Source organism: Chiloscyllium plagiosum, chromosome 8, assembly GCF_004010195.1.
Source record: "Chiloscyllium plagiosum isolate BGI_BamShark_2017 chromosome 8, ASM401019v2, whole genome shotgun sequence".
Classification (NCBI taxonomy): Eukaryota; Metazoa; Chordata; class Chondrichthyes; order Orectolobiformes; family Hemiscylliidae; genus Chiloscyllium; species Chiloscyllium plagiosum.
Window position 1 is genome coordinate 47,158,331 of NC_057717.1, and position 328 is coordinate 47,158,658.

Here is a 328-nt window from a genome sequence, read left to right on the forward strand (position 1 = left end):
ATAGGAATGCTTTCGAACATGCCAGAGAATGGGACAGAAAAACAACTAACATTGCCATAAGAATGCTATGTGTCAGAATCTCTGTGACCACTCACCTTCTCCCTCCGACTCACTCTATCCCAGCCCCAGAACCCCCTCCTACCCAGATTCATGCTGTCACTGACGTCTTCCTCATCTTCAAAACCAACATCGCATCGGCATTGCCACTTCACTACCTCGGAATACCTCCCGCATGTGCCAACACCAACAGCCATGCAAAACTTAAATCTCTCACCCAATCCTTCCCTTTCTGTCATTCCAGGAGATGAGAGAACACTGGAGGACAGAA